Source organism: Phyllobates terribilis, unplaced genomic scaffold (assembly GCF_046119375.1).
Source record: "Phyllobates terribilis strain yellow unplaced genomic scaffold, ASM4611937v1 Scaffold_3__8_contigs__length_932513732, whole genome shotgun sequence".
NCBI classification, from domain to species: domain Eukaryota; kingdom Metazoa; phylum Chordata; class Amphibia; order Anura; family Dendrobatidae; genus Phyllobates; species Phyllobates terribilis.
Window position 1 is genome coordinate 24603159 of NW_027362763.1, and position 19605 is coordinate 24622763.

The 19605-nt window shown below is 54.3% G+C and overlaps 1 long non-coding RNA gene across 1 annotated transcript in view; it reads left to right on the forward strand.

Annotated features, from left to right (window-relative positions):
* The first annotated feature begins 1191 nt into the window (after positions 1 to 1191).
* The window catches only part of LOC141257895 (uncharacterized), a 30816-nt gene continuing 12402 nt past the window's right edge, over positions 1192 to 19605 (forward strand). The window contains exons 1-2 of the long non-coding RNA XR_012318119.1: positions 1192 to 1250; positions 7899 to 8331. This is a non-coding gene — a long non-coding RNA (uncharacterized lncRNA). The remainder of the gene's footprint in view (positions 1251 to 7898; positions 8332 to 19605) is intronic.

The window sequence follows — 19605 nt, forward strand, 5'->3', positions numbered from 1 at the left end:
ACTGATCGGTTTCGGCTCCGCACTGATCGCTCCCGGCTCCGCACTGATCGCTCCCGGCTCCGCACTGATCGGTCTCGGCTCCGCACTGATCGGTCTCGGCTCCGCACTGATCGGTCTCGGCTCCGCACTGATCGCTCCCGGCTCCGCACTGATCGCTCCCGGCTCCGCACTGATCGCTCCCGGCTCCGCACTGATCGGTCTCGGCTCCGCACTGATCGGTCTCGGCTCCGCACTGATCGCTCCCGGCTCCGCACTGATCGCTCCCGGCTCCGCACTGATCGGTCTCGGCTCCGCACTGATCGGTCTCGGCTCCGCACTGATCGCTCCCGGCTCCGCACTGATCGGTTTCGACTCCGCACTGATCGCTCCCGGCTCCGCACTGATCGGTCTCAGCTCCTCACTGATCGTTCCCAGCTCCTCACTGATCGCTCCCGGCTCCGCACTGATCGCTCCCGGCTCCTCACTGATCGGTCTCGGCTCCGCACTGATCGCTCCCGGCTCCGCACTGATCGCTCCCGGCTCCGCACTGATCGCTCCCGGCTCCGCACTGATCGGTCTCGGCTCCGCACTGATCGCTCCCGGCTCCGCACTGATCGCTCCCGGCTCCGCACTGATCGGTCTCGGCTCCGCACTGATCGCTCCCGGCTCCGCACTGATCGCTCCCGGCTCCGCACTGATCGCTCCCGGCTCCGCACTGATCGGTTTCGGCTCCGCACTGATCGCTCCCGGCTCCGCACTGATCGGTCTCGGCTCCGCACTGATCGGTTTCGGCTCCGCACTGATCGCTCCCGGCTCCGCACTGATCGCTCCCGGCTCCGCACTGATCGGTTTCGGCTCCGCACTGATCGCTCCCGGCTCCGCACTGATCGGTCTCGGCTCCGCACTGATCGTTCCCGCCTCCGCACTGATCGCTCCCGGCTCCGCACTGATCGCTCCCGGCTCCGCACTGATCGTTCCCGCCTCCGCACTGATCGCTCCCGGCTCCGCACTGATCGCTCCCGGCTCCGCACTGATCGCTCCCGGCTCCGCACTGATCGTTCCCGCCTCCGCACTGATCGCTCCCGGCTCCGCACTGATCGCTCCCGGCTCCGCACTGATCGCTCCCGGCTCCGCACATATCACACACCTGTGCTCCCCCTTCCATCCTCTCTGAGACTCTACCAGGGCAGTGGGCGGGGCGGGGGGCGGGACAGTTGTCATAGTGATAATCATGTGACAGAAGCAGGAAGTGAAGAGACAAAACCTTAAAGGTAAGTGACAGAGAGAGGGAGAAAGTGACAGCGGAGAGGGTGGAGACCGAGACAGCTCCAGAGACCGCAGGAGAGAGAGAGCGAGACAGCTCCAGAGACCGCAGGAGAGAGAGAGCGAGACAGCTCCAGAGACCGCAGGAGAGAGAGAGCGAGACAGCTCCAGAGACCGCAGGAGAGAGAGAGCGAGACAGCTCCAGAGACCGCAGGAGAGAGACCGAGACAGCTCCAGAGACCGCAGGAGAGAGACCGAGACAGCTCCAGAGACCGCAGGAGAGAGACCGAGACAGCTCCAGAGACCGCAGGAGAGAGAGAGCGAGACAGCTCCAGAGACCGCAGGAGAGAGACCGAGACAGCTCCAGAGACCGCAGGAGAGAGAGAGCGAGACAGCTCCAGAGACCGCAGGAGAGAGACCGAGACAGCTCCAGAGACCGCAGGAGAGAGAGAGCGAGACAGCTCCAGAGACCGCAGGAGAGAGACCGAGACAGCTCCAGAGACCGCAGGAGAGAGACCGAGACAGCTCCAGAGACCGCAGGAGAGAGAGAGCGAGACAGCTCCAGAGACCGCAGGAGAGAGAGAGCGAGACAGCTCCAGAGACCGCAGGAGAGAGACCGAGACAGCTCCAGAGACCGCAGGAGAGAGAGAGCGAGACAGCTCCAGAGACCGCAGGAGAGAGAGAGCGAGACAGCTCCAGAGACCGCAGGAGAGAGAGAGCGAGACAGCTCCAGAGACCGCAGGAGAGAGAGAGCGAGACAGCTCCAGAGACCGCAGGAGAGAGAGAGCGAGACAGCTCCAGAGACCGCAGGAGAGAGACCGAGACAGCTCCAGAGACCGCAGGAGAGAGACCGAGACAGCTCCAGAGACCGCAGGAGAGAGAGAGCGAGACAGCTCCAGAGACCGCAGGAGAGAGACCGAGACAGCTCCAGAGACCGCAGGAGAGAGACCGAGACAGCTCCAGAGACCGCAGGAGAGAGACCGAGACAGCTCCAGAGACCGCAGGAGAGAGAGAGCGAGACAGCTCCAGAGACCGCAGGAGAGAGAGAGCGAGACAGCTCCAGAGACCGCAGGAGAGAGAGAGCGAGACAGCTCCAGAGACCGCAGGAGAGAGAGGGCGAGACAGCTCCAGAGACCGCAGGAGAGAGAGAGCGAGACAGCTCCAGAGACCGCAGGAGAGAGAGAGCGAGACAGCTCCAGAGACCGCAGGAGAGAGAGAGCGAGACAGCTCCAGAGACCGCAGGAGAGAGAGAGCGAGACAGCTCCAGAGACCGCAGGAGAGAGAGAGCGAGACAGCTCCAGAGACCGCAGGAGAGAGAGAGCGAGACAGCTCCAGAGACCGCAGGAGAGAGAGAGCGAGACAGCTCCAGAGACCGCAGGAGAGAGAGACCGAGACAGCTCCAGAGACCGCAGGAGAGGAAGCGAGAGATCTTACAGGATACATTAGAGTTAGTTGTAACTAGAAATTGCAGAAAAGAAAGTGGGTTAGTTTTCAATGTTTTAGGAATCAAAAAATAAAGACCGTTACGTAACAACCATTGACGCGCGTGGCTTGAGGCCATATAACCGGCCCCGTTGACGCGCGTGGCTTGAGGCCATATAACCGGCCCCGTTGACGCGCGTGGCTTGAGGCCATATAACCGGCCCCGTTGACGCGCGTGGCTTGAGGCCATATAACCGGCCCCGTTGACGCGCGTGGCTTGAGGCCATATAACCGGCCCCGTTGACGCGCGTGGCTTGAGGCCATATAACCGGCCCCGTTGACGCGCGTGGCTTGAGGCCATATAACCGGCCCCGTTGACGCGCGTGGCTTGAGGCCATATAACCGGCCCCGTTGACGCGCGTGGCTTGAGGCCATATAACCGGCCCCGTTGACGCGCGTGGCTTGAGGCCATATAACCGGCCCCGTTGACGCGCGTGGCTTGAGGCCATATAACCGGCCCCGTTGACGCGCGTGGCTTGAGGCCATATAACCGGCCCCGTTGACGCGCGTGGCTTGAGGCCATATAACCGGCCCCGTTGACGCGCGTGGCTTGAGGCCATATAACCGGCCCCGTTGACGCGCGTGGCTTGAGGCCATATAACCGGCCCCGTTGACGCGCGTGGCTTGAGGCCATATAACCGGCCCCGTTGACGCGCGTGGCTTGAGGCCATATAACCGGCCCCGTTGACGCGCGTGGCTTGAGGCCATATAACCGGCCCCGTTGACGCGCGTGGCTTGAGGCCATATAACCGGCCCCGTTGACGCGCGTGGCTTGAGGCCATATAACCGGCCCCGTTGACGCGCGTGGCTTGAGGCCATATAACCGGCCCCGTTGACGCGCGTGGCTTGAGGCCATATAACCGGCCCCGTTGACGCGCGTGAATTGAGACCATATAACCAGTCATGCCCTTAATTGTAATATGCCTTTGCCTTTTTGGTTCGCAAATAAGTCTCAGAGATATCCCACCACATCTAAGATGTAAAAACAGTGAAGGTCGAGTTGGTGATTCCATATTTTTTCATATTTTTATAAGTTGTAACAATGTAACAGAAATTCAATTACATAGACTGAAGGATAAATGGAGTCATTGAATCTTAACAAAAGGGGAACGGGAAAGTAGAGGTAGAAGGGGGGAGAGGAGAAGAGAGGGGTGAAGGGGGGAGAGGAGAAGAGAGGGGGTGAAGGGTGGAGAGGGGGTGAAGGGGGGAGAGGAGAAGAGAGGGGGTGAAGGGGGGAGAGGGGGTGAAGGGGGGAGAGGAGAAGAGAGGGGGTGAAGGGGGGAGAGGAGAAGAGAGGGGGTGAAGGGTGGAGAGGGGGTGAAGGGGGGAGAGGAGAAGAGAGGGGGTGAAGGGTGGAGAGGGGGTGAAGGGGGGAGAGGAGAAGAGAGGGGGTGAAGGGGGGAGAGGGGGTGAAGGGGGGAGAGGAGAAGAGAGGGGGTGAAGGGGGGAGAGGAGAAGAGAGGGGGTGAAGGGTGGAGAGGGGGTGAAGGGGGGAGAGGAGAAGAGAGGGGGTGAAGGGTGGAGAGGGGGTGAAGGGGGGAGAGGAGAAGAGAGGGGGTGAAGGGTGGAGAGGGGGTGAAGGGGGGAGAGGAGAAGAGAGGGGGTGAAGGGGGGAGAGGAGAAGAGAGGGGGTGAAGGGGGGAGAGGAGAAGAGAGGGGGTGAAGGGTGGAGAGGGGGTGAAGGGGGGAGAGGAGAAGAGAGGGGGTGAAGGGGGGAGAGGAGAAGAGAGGGGGTGAAGGGTGGAGAGGGGGTGAAGGGGGGAGAGGAGAAGAGAGGGGGTGAAGGGGGGAGAGGAGAAGAGAGGGGGTGAAGGGTGGAGAGGAGAAGAGAGGGGGTGAAGGGGGAAGGCGGTCCATGAGTAATATAAATAGATCTTAATACTTAGAGTTATTGACAAAGTGATTAAGGATAGAAAATGATCGGAGTTCCTGTAGGACTGCTGAGGATTCCAGACACGATGGAAGATTCTGGAGAGATACTGCTGCCAATTCTTCGGTATAATTGATCTATTTTGAGGATCAGTTGTTTCTTGTTTGGGATGTTTGACGTACGCCAAAGAGGGGGAATAAGAAGTTTGCCCGCTATTAGCACGAAGGAAGCCATTTTAGATAAGACTATTTCCTAAATTTACCCATCAAAAGTTCTTATCCCCTGAATATTATCTGAGCTGCTACACGCACATAAAGTTTGGGACACAATTTTTCAAAATTCTTGTATAATCTGGCAAGACCACCATAAGTGAAGATAGGATCCCTTACTCTTTTCTCCAGCAGAGATCTGGTGAGGTGGGGATCCATTTGTGGGTTTGGACAGGCGTGGTGGTGTACCAATGAGAAATTATTTTGTAAGAGTCTTCTTGGGTTTTAACGCACTATGAGGGGCCGGGCAATTATTTATATATATATTCAATTTGAGGTTCGGTGAAGGAGGAACCTAAATCTTCTTCCCATTTCATCAAGAAGGCTCTTCTCGGAGAGGATATGATAGAAGGATATGATAGAGGGATGAGAGCGCTTTTCCAGGGATTCTTGTCTGTGAACATATGGTTTCGTAAGCTGTGAGCGCTCTAGTGGGACCCCCGTTAATCATGACTTGGCGTATTGTCTTCTTCGACGTTTCGTAGTGAATGAAGTTGGACATTGTGGGCAAAGCTTTCATTTCTTGAAAGGAAACAAAGGCAGCTTCATTAAACTAATGGTCAATTAAGGGAGATTTATCGGTGGACCTGTCCACGCCGGTCAATGTGGTTTTCACAGTAAGTCAGGTAGCCGGGCTAGTGGAGCGGGGGTCCGGGAGAGAAAGTCCGCTACTGATTTCCAACAATTAACCGGGTGAGGAAGTCTCTAATACACTAGAATACCTTTCGAGTGGTGGGGGAGGAGAGGATGATTGACGGCAGTGGCGGAGGGGACATATGTTCTTCTATAGAGATAGGGTTTCTCTCTTGGTTTCCTGATCCACTGGATAGTTCTAGAAAGTATGGCGGCTAGGTAATAATTATGAATATTGGGGGCTCCCATACCGCCTAGCCTCTTAGGAAGCGAAAGGATATGCGACCGAAGCCTCGGACGGTGCTTGCTCCATATGTAGTTACAAATGTTTTTGGTAGTGAGATAATTATAAAGTATTCTATTACCTAAGTTCATTTCATTATTCCAAATGTTACCTAAGTGTTTCCTGCCCGTCCAGGAAAGATATGGGGTCCTCCACTTTTTGGTATGGTCTGCGATTGATGTAAGACGTGGTTTATAACTCAGATTGAATACATTGTTATCTAGACATTAAGATAAGTACATCCTATAAGTGATATCTTTGTCTGGCCAAGTGAAGGGGAATTGATTTTTAAGGCGAGCTAAGGTGCGCGGGTCCATGTACTCCTAGGCGTTTCTTACGTCAAAGTTTGGAGGCTTTAACAGCGAAAGTTCTTTTCTGTTGTAATTCCAGCTTCTGTATCTCTTCATAGAGACTTTGTGTGATCTTTTTGCGTTGTTTAAAGAAAGTGGGTTAGGATCCAGCAGCAGATCCTTAGGGATCTAAAGAGAGTCTGATCACCCCAGGATTCAGAGAGAGTGAGACCAAGGGATCCAGAGATTACATCCTGTAATAAAGAGATGGACACCAGAAGAGACAGAGACCACAGGATCTCGAGAACCAGAGAGACGCTACGGGATCCAGAAGAAGAGATCACAAGACCTAGAGAAAAATAGACAGCCACAAGATCTAGAGAGAGAGCTCACCGGATCTAGAGAGAGAGAGAGAGAGACCTCACCAGATCTAGAGAGAGAGAGAGAGAGAGCTCACCGGATCTAGAGAGAGAGAGAGAGAGAGCTCACCGGATCTAGAGAGAGAGAGAGAGACCTCGCCGGATCTAGAGAGAGAGAGAGAGAGACCTCACCGGATCTAGAGAGAGAGAGAGAGAGAGCTCACCGGATCTAGAGAGAGAGAGAGAGAGAGCTCACCGGATCTAGAGAGAGAGAGAGACCTCACCGGATCTAGAGAGAGAGAGAGAGACCTCGCCGGATCTAGAGAGAGAGAGAGAGAGCTCACCGGATCTAGAGAGAGAGAGAGAGAGACCTCACCGGATCTAGAGAGAGAGAGAGAGAGAGAGCTCACCGGATCTAGAGAGAGAGAGAGAGAGCTCACCGGATCTAGAGAGAGAGAGAGACCTCACCGGATCTAGAGAGAGAGAGAGAGACCTCGCCGGATCTAGAGAGAGAGAGAGAGACCTCGCCGGATCTAGAGAGAGAGAGAGAGACCTCGCCGGATCTAGAGAGAGAGAGAGAGACCTAACCGGATCTAGAGAGAGAGAGACCAAGGGATCCAGAGATTATTACAGGATGTAAAGAGATGGACACCAGAAGAGACAGAGACCACAGGATCTCGAGAACCAGAGAGACGCTACGGGATCCAGAAGCAGAGATCACAAGACCTAGAGAAAAATAGACAGCCACAAGATCTAGAGAGAGAGCTCGCCGGATCTAGAGAGAGAGAGAGAAAGAGAGACCTCGCCAGATCTAGAGAGAGAGAGAGAGAGACCTCGCCGGATCTAGAGAGAGAGAGAGAGAGACCTTGCCAGATCTAGAGAGAGAGAGAGAGACCTCACCAGATCTAGAGAGAGAGAGAGAGAGCTCGCCGGATGTAGAGAGAGAGAGACCTCGCCGGATCTAGAGAGAGAGACCTTGCCAAATCTAGAGAGAGAGAGACATCGACGGATCTAGAGAGAGAGAGAGACCTCGCCGGATCTAGAGAGAGAAACCTCGCCAAATCTAGAGAGAGTCATACCACAGGATCCAAAAGCAGAGAGCACAGTATGTAGAGAGAATAGGATCACCAGATCTAGAGAGGCTACGGGATTTGCAGGGAGAGTCACACACCACAGGATCCAGAAAGAAAATGAGAGGACAACGGTTCTAGAGAGAGGGGCGTCATAGGATCTAGAGAGAGAGAGACCGCGGGATTCAGAGAATTACACAGACTAAAAGATCATGAGAAAGAAAGACACAGGATCACGAGAGAGAAAGAGACATCCCATGATCTAGAAAGACAGAAATAACAATCCAGAGAGTACAGAGACTGCAGTAGGACTGGAGACCGTCGTGACTGCTGCCAAATATTCTGCTGACAAAGCGACAGCTCAGATCAAAGGTCACCGTTCTGTTTTTTTACCTTGCAGAGGCAGTCGGGGATTGTTGCACACCATAGTGTCTTTTACGTCCACGTATCTCTGTCGTCCTGGTGTCTCTGCCATCCTGGTCTCTCCTACATCCAGGTGTCTCTCCTACGTCCAGGTGTCTCTCCGACGTCCAGGTGTCTCTCCTACGTCCAGGTGTCTCTCCGACGTCCAGGTGTCTCTCCGACGTCCAGGTGTCTCTCCGACGTCCAGGTGTCTCTCCGACGTCCAGGTGTCTCTCCGACGTCCAGGTGTCTCTCCGACGTCCAGGTGTCTCTCCGACGTCCAGGTGTCTCTCCGACGTCCAGGTGTCTCTCCGACGTCCAGGTGTGGTGCGGAGCAGAATGGGGGAGAAGAGGATCCTGTGTGTTGGACTCGTCTGTCTGGATATCATTAATGTAGTGGATCAATATCCAGAGGAGGATACAGACACCAGGTAAGAGCCCCCCCCACCCCAGTCACCAGGTGAGATGTATGTACAGGTGAGATACGGGGGAGGATGAGATGTATGTACAGGTGATGAGATACGGGGGAGGATGAGATGTATGTACAGGTAAGATACGGGGGAGGGTGAGATACGGGGAGGGTGAGATACGGGGAGGATGAGATGTATGTACAGGTGAGATACGGGGGAGGGTGAGATGTATGTACAGGTGAGATACGGGGGAGGATGAGATGTATGTACAGGTGAGATACGGGGGAGGGTGAGATGTATGTACAGGTGAGATACGGGGGAGGGTGAGATGTATGTACAGGTGAGATACGGGGGAGGGTGAGATGCATGTACAGGTGAGATACGGGGGAGGGTGAGATGTATGTACAGGTGAGATACGGGGGAGGGTGAGATGTATGTACAGGTGAGATACGGGGGAGGGTGAGATGCATGTACAGGTGAGATACGGGGGAGGGTGAGATGTATGTACAGGTGAGATACGGGGGAGGGTGAGATGTATGTACAGGTGAGATACGGGGGAGGATGAGTTGTATGTACAGGTGAGATACGGGGGAGGATGAGTTGTATGTACAGGTGAGATACGGGGGAGGGTGAGATGTATGTACAGGTGATGAGATACGGGGAAGGATGAGATGTATGTACAGGTGATGAGATACGGGGAAGGATGAGATGTATGTACAGGTGATGAGATACGGGGGAGGGTGAGATGTATGTACAGGTGAGATACGGGGGAGGGTGAGATACGGGGAGGGTGAGATACGGGGAGGATGAGATGTATGTACAGGTGATGAGATACGGGGGAGGGTGAGATGTATGTACAGGTGAGATACGGGGGAGGGTGAGATACGGGGAGGGTGAGATACGGGGGAGGATGAGATGTATGTACAGGTAAGATACGGGGGAGGGTGAGATACGGGGAGGGTGAGATACGGGGAGGATGAGATGTATGTACAGGTGAGATACGGGGGAGGGTGAGATGTATGTACAGGTGAGATACGGGGAAGGATGAGATGTATGTACAGGTGATGAGATACGGGGGAGGGTGAGATGTATGTACAGGTGAGATACGGGGGAGGGTGAGATACGGGGAGGGTGAGATACGGGGAGGATGAGATGTATGTACAGGTGAGATACGGGGGAGGGTGAGATGTATGTACAGGTGAGATACGGGGAAGGATGAGATGTATGTACAGGTGATGAGATACGGGGGAGGGTGAGATGTATGTACAGGTGAGATACGGGGGAGGGTGAGATACGGGGAGGGTGAGATACGGGGAGGATGAGATGTATGTACAGGTGAGATACGGGGGAGGGTGAGATGTATGTACAGGTGAGATACGGGGGAGGGTGAGATGTATGTACAGGTGAGATACGGGGGAGGGTGAGATACGGGGAGGGTGAGATACGGGGAGGATGAGATGTATGTACAGGTGAGATACGGGGGAGGGTGAGATGTATGTACAGGTGAGATACGGGGAAGGATGAGATGTATGTACAGGTGATGAGATACGGGGGAGGGTGAGATGTATGTACAGGTGAGATACGGGGGAGGGTGAGATACGGGGAGGGTGAGATACGGGGAGGATGAGATGTATGTACAGGTGATGAGATACGGGGGAGGGTGAGATGTATGTACAGGTGAGATACGGGGGAGGATGAGATGTATGTACAGGTGAGATACGGGGGAGGGTGAGATGTATGTACAGGTGATGAGATACGGGGGAGGATGAGATGTATGTACAGGTAAGATACGGGGAAGGATGAGATGTATGTACAGGTGAGATACGGGGGAGGATGAGATACGGGGGAGGATGAGATGTATGTACAGGTGAGATACGGGGGAGGATGAGATGTATGTACAGGTAAGATACGGGGGAGGGTGAGATACGGGGAGGGTGAGATACGGGGAGGGTGAGATACGGGGAGGGTGAGATACGGGGAGGGTGAGATACGGGGAGGGTGAGATGTATGTACAGGTGAGATACGGGGGAGGGTGAGATGTATGTACAGGTGATGAGATACGGGGGAGGATGAGATGTATGTACAGGTGAGATACGGGGGAGGGTGAGATGTATGTACAGGTGAGATACGGGGGAGGGTGAGATGTATGTACAGGTGATGAGATACGGGGGAGGATGAGATGTATGTACAGGTAAGATACGGGGAGGGTGAGATACGGGGAGGGTGAGATGTATGTACAGGTGATGAGATACATCTCATCCTCCCCCGTATCTCATCACCTGTACATACATCTCATCCTCCCCGTATCTCACCCTCCCCGTATCTCACCCTCCCCCGTATCTTACCTGTACATACATCTCATCCTCCCCCGTATCTCATCACCTGTACATACATCTCAGCCTCCCCGTATCTCACCCTCCCCGTATCTCACCCTCCCCCGTATCTTACCTGTACATACATCTCATCCTCCCCCGTATCTCATCACCTGTACATACATCTCACCCTCCCCCGTATCTCATCACCTGTACATACATCTCATCCTCCCCGTATCTCACCCTCCCCGTATCTCACCCTCCCCCGTATCTCATCACCTGTACATACATCTCACCCTCCCCCGTATCTCATCACCTGTACATACATCTCATCCTCCCCGTATCTCACCCTCCCCGTATCTCACCCTCCCCCGTATCTCACCTGTACATACATCTCACCCTCCCCCGTATCTCACCTGTACATACATCTCACCCTCCCCCGTATCTCACCTGTACATACATCTCATCCTCCCCCGTATCTCATCCTCCCCCGTATCTCACCTGTACATACATCTCATCCTCCCCGTATCTCATCCTCCCCCGTATCTCACCTGTACATACATCTCATCCTCCCCCGTATCTCACCCTCCCCCGTATGTACAGGTGAGATACGGGGGAGGATGAGATGTATGTACAGGTAAGATACGGGGGAGGGTGAGATACGGGGGAGGGTGAGATTCACCCTCCCCGTATCTCACCCTCCCCCGTATCTCACCCTCCCCCGTATCTTACCTGTACATACATCTCATCCTCCCCCGTATCTCACCTGTACATACGGGGGAGGGTGAGATACGGGGGAGGATGAGATGTATGTACAGGTGAGATACGGGGGAGGATGAGATACGGGGAGGATGAGATGTATGTACAGGTGAGATACGGGGGAGGATGAGATACGGGGGAGGATGAGATGTATGTACAGGTGAGATACGGGGGAGGGTGAGATGTATGTACAGGTAAGATACGGGGGAGGGTGAGATACGGGGAGGGTGAGATACGGGGGAGGGTGAGATACGGGGAGGGTGAGATACGGGGGAGGGTGAGATACGGGGAGGGTGAGATACGGGGGAGGGTGAGATACGGGGAGGGTGAGATACGGGGGAGGGTGAGATACGGGGAGGGTGAGATACGGGGGAGGGTGAGATGTATGTACAGGTGATGAGATACGGGGGAGGATGAGATGTATGTACAGGTGAGATACGGGGGAGGATGAGATGTATGTACAGGTAAGATACGGGGGAGGGTGAGATACGGGGGAGGATGAGATGTATGTACAGGTGAGATACGGGGGAGGATGAGATACGGGGGAGGATGAGATGTATGTACAGGTGAGATACGGGGGAGGGTGAGATGTATGTACAGGTAAGATACGGGGGAGGGTGAGATACGGGGAGGGTGAGATACGGGGGAGGGTGAGATACGGGGAGGGTGAGATACGGGGGAGGGTGAGATACGGGGAGGGTGAGATACGGGGGAGGGTGAGATACGGGGAGGGTGAGATACGGGGGAGGGTGAGATACGGGGAGGGTGAGATACGGGGGAGGGTGAGATGTATGTACAGGTGATGAGATACGGGGGAGGATGAGATGTATGTACAGGTGAGATACGGGGGAGGATGAGATGTATGTACAGGTAAGATACGGGGGAGGGTGAGATACGGGGGAGGATGAGATGTATGTACAGGTGAGATACGGGGGAGGATGAGATACGGGGGAGGATGAGATGTATGTACAGGTGAGATACGGGGGAGGATGAGATGTATGTACAGGTAAGATACGGGGGAGGATGAGATACGGGGGAGGATGAGATGTATGTACAGGTGAGATACGGGGGAGGATGAGATGTATGTACAGGTGAGATACGGGGGAGGATGAGATGTATGTACAGGTAAGATACGGGGGAGGGTGAGATACGGGGAGGGTGAGATACGGGGGAGGGTGAGATACGGGGAGGGTGAGATACGGGGAGGGTGAGATGTATGTACAGGTGAGATACGGGGGAGGGTGAGATGTATGTACAGGTGAGATACGGGGGAGGGTGAGATGTATGTACAGGTGAGATACGGGGGAGGATGAGATGTATGTACAGGTAAGATACGGGGGAGGGTGAGATACGGGGAGGGTGAGATACGGGGGAGGGTGAGATACGGGGGAGGGTGAGATGTATGTACAGGTGAGATACGGGGGAGGGTGAGATGTATGTACAGGTGATGAGATACGGGGGAGGATGAGATGTATGTACAGGTGAGATACGGGGGAGGGTGAGATGTATGTACAGGTGAGATACGGGGGAGGGTGAGATGTATGTACAGGTGAGATACGGGGGAGGGTGAGATGTATGTACAGGTGATGAGATACGGGGGAGGATGAGATGTATGTACAGGTAAGATACGGGGAGGGTGAGATACGGGGAGGGTGAGATGTATGTACAGGTGATGAGATACATCTCATCCTCCCCCGTATCTCATCACCTGTACATACATCTCATCCTCCCCGTATCTCACCCTCCCCGTATCTCACCCTCCCCCGTATCTTACCTGTACATACATCTCATCCTCCCCCGTATCTCATCACCTGTACATACATCTCATCCTCCCCGTATCTCACCCTCCCCGTATCTCACCCTCCCCCGTATCTCACCTGTACATACATCTCACCCTCCCCCGTATCTCACCTGTACATACATCTCATCCTCCCCCGTATCTCACCCTCCCCCGTATCTCACCTGTACATACTTCTCATCCTCCCCCGTATCTCACCTGTACATACATCTCACCCTCCCCCGTATCTCACCTGTACATACATCTCATCCTCCCCCGTATCTCACCTGTACATACATCTCATCCTCCCCCGTATCTCACCTGTACATACATCTCACCCTCCCCCGTATCTCACCTGTACATACATCTCATCCTCCCCCGTATCTCACCTGTACATACATCTCACCCTCCCCCGTATCTCACCTGTACATACATCTCACCCTCCCCCGTATCTCACCTGTACATACATCTCATCCTCCCCCGTATGTACAGGTGATGAGATACGGGGGAGGGTGAGATACGGGGGAGGATGAGATGTATGTACAGGTGATGAGATACGGGGGAGGATGAGATGTATGTACAGGTGATGAGATACGGGGGAGGGTGAGATGTATGTACAGGTGAGATACGGGGGAGGGTGAGATACGGGGGAGGGTGAGATACGGGGAGGGTGAGATGTATGTACAGGTGAGATACGGGGGAGGGTGAGATACAGGGAGGGTGAGATGTATGTACAGGTGAGATACGGGGGAGGGTGAGATACGGGGAGGGTGAGATGTATGTACAGGTGAGATACGGGGGAGGGTGAGATACGGGGGAGGGTGAGATACAGGGAGGGTGAGATGTATGTACAGGTGAGATACGGGGGAGGGTGAGATACGGGGAGGGTGAGATGTATGTACAGGTGAGATACGGGGGAGGGTGAGATACGGGGAGGGTGAGATTCGGGGAGGGTGAGATGTATGTACAGGTGAGATACGGGGGAGGGTGAGATGTATGTACAGGTGATGAGATACGGGGGAGGCTGAGATGTATGTACAGGTGAGATACGGGGGAGGATGAGATGTATGTACAGGTAAGATACGGGGGAGGGTGAGATACGGGGAGGGTGAGATGTATGTACAGGTGAGATACGGGGGAGGGTGAGATACGGGGAGGGTGAGATGTATGTACAGGTGAGATACGGGGGAGGGTGAGATACGGGGAGGGTGAGATGTATGTACAGGTGAGATACGGGGGAGGGTGAGATACGGGGGAGGATGAGATGTATGTACAGGTAAGATACGGGGGAGGGTGAGATACGGGGAGGGTGAGATGTATGTACAGGTGAGATACGGGGGAGGGTGAGATGTATGTACAGGTGAGATACGGGGGAGGATGAGATGTATGTACAGGTAAGATACGGGGGAGGGTGAGATACGGGGAGGGTGAGATACGGGGGAGGGTGAGATACGGGGGAGGGTGAGATACGGGGAGGGTGAGATGTATGTACAGGTGAGATATGGGGGAGGATGAGATGTATGTACAGGTAAGATACGGGGGAGGGTGAGATGTATGTACAGGTGAGATATGGGGGAGGATGAGATGTATGTACAGGTAAGATACGGGGGAGGGTGAGATGTATGTACAGGTAAGATACGGGGGAGGGTGAGATACGGGGAGGGTGAGATGTATGTACAGGTGAGATACGGGGAGGGTGAGATGTATGTACAGGTAAGATACGGGGGAGGGTGAGATACGGGGGAGGATGAGATGTATGTACAGGTAAGATACGGGGGAGGGTGAGATACGGGGAGGGTGAGATACGGGGGAGGGTGAGATACGGGGGAGGGTGAGATACGGGGGAGGATGAGATGTATGTACAGGTAAGATACGGGGGAGGGTGAGATACGGGGAGGGTGAGATACGGGGGAGGGTGAGATACGGGGGAGGGTGAGATACGGGGGAGGATGAGATGTATGTACAGGTGAGATACGGGGGAGGATGAGATGTATGTACAGGTGAGATACGGGGGAGGATGAGATGTATGTACAGGTGAGATACGGGGGAGGGTGAGATGTATGTACAGGTGAGATACGGGGGAGGATGAGAAGTATGTACAGGTGAGATACGGGGGAGGGTGAGATACGGGGGAGGATGAGATGTATGTACAGGTGAGATACGGGGGAGGATGAGATGTATGTACAGGTAAGATACGGGGGAGGGTGAGATACGGGGAGGGTGAGATGTATGTACAGGTAAGATACGGGGGAGGGTGAGATGTATGTACAGGTAAGATACGGGGGAGGGTGAGATACGGGGGAGGATGAGATGTATGTACAGGTAAGATACGGGGGAGGGTGAGATGTATGTACAGGTAAGATACGGGGGAGGGTGAGATACGGGGGAGGATGAGATGTATGTACAGGTAAGATACGGGGGAGGGTGAGATACGGGGGAGGATGAGATGTATGTACAGGTGAGATACGGGGAAGGGTGAGATGTATGTACAGGTGAGATACGGGGGAGGATGAGATGTATGTACAGGTGATGAGATACGGGGGAGGATGAGATGTATGTACAGGTGATGAGATACGGGGGAGGGTGAGATGTATGTACAGGTGAGATACGGGGGAGGGTGAGATACGGGGGAGGGTGAGATACGGGGGAGGGTGAGATACGGGGAGGGTGAGATGTATGTACAGGTGAGATACGGGGGAGGGTGAGATACAGGGAGGGTGAGATGTATGTACAGGTGAGATACGGGGGAGGGTGAGATACGGGGAGGGTGAGATGTATGTACAGGTGAGATACGGGGGAGGGTGAGATACGGGGAGGGTGAGATTCGGGGAGGGTGAGATGTATGTACAGGTGAGATACGGGGGAGGGTGAGATACGGGGGAGGGTGAGATACGGGGGAGGGTGAGATACGGGGGAGGGTGAGATACGGGGGAGGATGAGATGTATGTACAGGTGAGATACGGGGGAGGATGAGATGTATGTACAGGTGAGATACGGGGGAGGATGAGATGTATGTACAGGTGAGATACGGGGGAGGATGAGAAGTATGTACAGGTGAGATACGGGGGAGGGTGAGATGGATGTACAGGTGAGATACGGGGGAGGATGAGAAGTATGTACAGGTGAGATACGGGGGAGGATGAGATGTATGTACAGGTGAGATACGGGGGAGGGTGAGATGTATGTACAGGTGAGATACGGGGGAGGATGAGAAGTATGTACAGGTGAGATACGGGGGAGGGTGAGATACGGGGGAGGGTGAGATGTATGTACAGGTGAGATACGGGGGAGGGTGAGATGTATGTACAGGTAAGATACGGGGGAGGGTGAGATACGGGGGAGGATGAGATGTATGTACAGGTGAGATACGGGGGAGGATGAGATGTATGTACAGGTGAGATACGGGGAAGGATGAGATGTATGTACAGGTGATGAGATACGGGGGAGGATGAGATGTATGTACAGGTAAGATACGGGGGAGGGTGAGATGTATGTACAGGTGAGATATGGGGGAGGATGAGATGTATGTACAGGTAAGATACGGGGGAGGGTGAGATGTATGTACAGGTAAGATACGGGGGAGGGTGAGATACGGGGAGGGTGAGATGTATGTACAGGTAAGATACGGGGAAGGATGAGATGTATGTACAGGTAAGATACGGGGGAGGGTGAGATACGGGGGAGGGTGAGATGTATGTACAGGTGAGATACGGGGAAGGATGAGATGTATGTACAGGTGATGAGATACGGGGGAGGGTGAGATGTATGTACAGGTAAGATACGGGGGAGGGTGAGATACGGGGGAGGGTGAGATGTATGTACAGGTGATGAGATACGGGGGAGGGTGAGATGTATGTACACGTAAGATACGGGGGAGGATGAGATACGGGGAGGGTGAGATGTATGTACAGGTGAGATACGGGGGAGGGTGAGATACGGGGAGGGTGAGATGTATGTACAGGTGAGATACGGGGGAGGATGAGATGTATGTACAGGTGAGATACGGGGGAGGGTGAGATGTATGTACAGGTGAGATACGGGGGAGGATGAGATGTATGTACAGGTGAGATACGGGGGAGGATGAGATGTATGTACAGGTGAGATACGGGGGAGGATGAGATGTATGTACAGGTGAGATACGGGGGAGGATGAGATGTATGTACAGGTGAGATACGGGGGAGGATGAGATGTATGTACAGGTGAGATACGGGGAAGGATGAGATGTATGTACAGGTGATGAGATACGGGGGAGGATGAGATGTATGTACAGGTGAGATACGGGGGAGGGTGAGATGTATGTACAGGTGAGATACGGGGGAGGATGAGATGTATGTACAGGTGAGATACGGGGGAGGGTGAGATGTATGTACAGGTGAGATACGGGGGAGGGTGAGATGGATGTACAGGTGAGATACGGGGGAGGATGAGATGTATGTACAGGTGAGATACGGGGGAGGGTGAGATACGGGGGAGGATGAGATACGGGGAGGGTGAGATGTATGTACAGGTGAGATACGGGGGAGGATGAGATGTATGTACAGGTGAGATACGGGGAAGGATGAGATGTATGTACAGGTGATGAGATACGGGGGAGGATGAGATGTATGTACAGGTGAGATACGGGGGAGGGTGAGATGTATGTACAGGTGAGATACGGGGGAGGATGAGATGTATGTACAGGTGAGATACGGGGGAGGATGAGATGTATGTACAGGTGAGATACGGGGAAGGATGAGATGTATGTACAGGTGATGAGATACGGGGGAGGATGAGATGTATGTACAGGTGAGATACGGGGGAGGGTGAGATGTATGTACAGGTGAGATACGGGGGAGGATGAGATGTATGTACAGGTGAGATACGGGGGAGGGTGAGATGTATGTACAGGTGAGATACGGGGGAGGGTGAGATGGATGTACAGGTGAGATACGGGGGAGGATGAGATGTATGTACAGGTGAGATACGGGGGAGGGTGAGATACGGGGGAGGATGAGATACGGGGAGGGTGAGATGTATGTACAGGTGAGATACGGGGGAGGATGAGATGTATGTACAGGTGAGATACGGGGAAGGATGAGATGTATGTACAGGTGAGATACGGGGAAGGATGAGATGTATGTACAGGTGAGATACGGGGAAGGATGAGATGTATGTACAGGTGAGATACGGGGAAGGATGAGATGTATGTACAGGTGAGATACGGGGAAGGATGAGATGTATGTACAGGTGAGATACGGGGGAGGGTGAGATACGGGGGAGGATGAGATACGGGGAGGGTGAGATGTATGTACAGGTGAGATACGGGGAAGGATGAGATGTATGTACAGGTGAGATACGGGGAAGGATGAGATGTATGTACAGGTGAGATACGGGGGAGGATGAGATGTATGTACAGGTAAGATACGGGGGAGGGTGAGATACGGGGAGGGTGAGATGTATGTACAGGTGAGATACGGGGGAGGGTGAGATGTATGTACAGGTGAGATACGGGGGAGGGTGAGATGTATGTACAGGTGAGATACGGGGGAGGCTGAGATGTATGTACAGGTGAGATACGGGGGAGGATGAGATGTATGTACAGGTAAGATACGGGGGAGGGTGAGATACGGGGAGGGTGAGATGTATGTACAGGTGAGATACGGGGGAGGGTGAGATACGGGGAGGGTGAGATGTATGTACAGGTGAGATACGGGGGAGGGTGAGATGTATGTACAGGTGAGATACGGGGGAGGATGAGATGTATGTACAGGTAAGATACGGGGGAGGGTGAGATACGGGGAGGGTGAGATACGGGGGAGGGTGAGATACGGGGGAGGGTGAGATACGGGGGAGGATGAGATGTATGTACAGGTGAGATACGGGGAAGGATGAGATGTATGTACAGGTAAGATACGGGGGAGGGTGAGATACGGGGAGGGTGAGATACGGGGGAGGGTGAGATACGGGGGAGGATGAGATGTATGTACAGGTGAGATACGGGGAAGGATGAGATGTATGTACAGGTAAGATACGGGGGAGGGTGAGATACGGGGAGGGTGAGATACGGGGGAGGGTGAGATACGGGGAGGGTGAGATACGGGGGAGGGTGAGATACGGGGAGGGTGAGATACGGGGAGGGTGAGATACGGGGGAGGGTGAGATACGGGGAGGGTGAGATACGGGGGAGGGTGAGATACGGGGAGGGTGAGATACGGGGAGGGTGAGATACGGGGAGGGTGAGATGTATGTACAGGTGAGATACGGGGGAGGATGAGATGTATGTACAGGTAAGATACGGGGGAGGGTGAGATACGGGGAAGGATGAGATGTATGTACAGGTGAGATACGGGGAGGGTGAGATACGGGGGAGGGTGAGATACGGGGAGGGTGAGATACGGGGAGGGTGAGATGTATGTACAGGTGAGATACGGGGGAGGATGAGATACGGGGAGGGTGAGATACGGGGGA